The sequence below is a fragment of the Danio aesculapii genome, chromosome 11 (genome assembly GCF_903798145.1).
Source record: "Danio aesculapii chromosome 11, fDanAes4.1, whole genome shotgun sequence".
In the NCBI taxonomy this organism is placed as follows: Eukaryota; Metazoa; Chordata; class Actinopteri; order Cypriniformes; family Danionidae; genus Danio; species Danio aesculapii.
This window is the reverse complement of record NC_079445.1, coordinates 15923637-15924953: the sequence shown is the minus strand read 5'-3', so window position 1 is coordinate 15924953 and position 1317 is coordinate 15923637.

Sequence of the window (1317 nt, the reverse complement as noted above, 5' to 3'; positions counted from 1 at the left end):
CCCGCCCCCTCTTCGGTTAACCGCGTCCGAATCGTTCCTTGGATTCGGAGCATTTCAGGGAATCGGTTCAAGTGCCTCGTAAAACCGGTCTAAATTATTCGTAGACCAAATCCGGACCGAAGGAGTCGTTCAATAGTCGGACTGATTTATTTAGTTTTCCGACTAAAATGTTGTTTTAGTCATCTAAATTGTTCAAGTTTTAGTTGACTAAGTATAATAAGATTTTAGTCGACTAAGTGTACTAAATTCCAACAGTTTCGTGGTATACATTAATTAAACGTCCAATTTACTCCTGAAAAAAATTAGTTAAGCTGTTAATATCAATCATATTAGGTTTGAACATGCAATTCAGCAATTTTCTCTTTTACTTAACATCTAATCACACAAAAAGCAGGTTAACATGCTCACTGCAAACTGCTGACAGACATCCTCCATATTCTGTCATTGTTTATGTTCAAGACATAACCAACTGTTGACATAAATACCGTCAATAAAGAAATTTTAAAGGGAACGCTCTCCACAAAATTAAAATGTTTTGTTACTCACTCCCGGGTGACAAAAGAATATATTTTGAAAGAATGTTGTTAATCAAACAGTTGATGGTACCCATTAAAAGTTAAAAATACTGTACCGTTAACATAATTTGTGTATTTATTTGTCAATTCAACTGTGATGAACTGTAAATGAGGACCATGGCTCCTGCTTTTTTGAGTAGTTTTTATATTGATTTACCAACATATATAATTTGGTTTTGATATGTCCATTTTTTTAAATAAAAACTATGACAAAATTGGGCGATGCGGTGGTGCAGTGGGTAGCAATGTCATCTCTCAGCAGGAAGGTTGCTGGTTTGAACCTCGGCTGGGTCAGTTGGAATTTCTGTGTGGAGTTTGCATGTTCTACCCTTGTTCGTGTGCGTTTCCTCCAGGTGTTCTAGTTTCCCCCACAAGTCCAAAAACATGCACTATAGGTGAACTGGGTAAGCTAAATTGTCCATACTGTATGAGTGTGTGTGTATGGGTGTTTCCCAGTGATGGGTTGCAGCTGGAAGAGCATCTGCTGCGTAAAACACATGATCAAATGCAAAAATTGTTTGGTTAAACATTAATAAAATGTTATATATGTTTTGACAAATACATAATTTTATTGCTCTCTTGAAAATATTTTCAGCGACAGCATTAATATTGTGTAATTTTATAATGCAAATTTAAGTTTTTATATGCAGAATCATGCAAGAAACTGAACTGGAAAACTATTAAATTTAACATCAATGTGTGGCTGAAACGTAATTTGCCAAGTCATGACGCAAATTTAGCT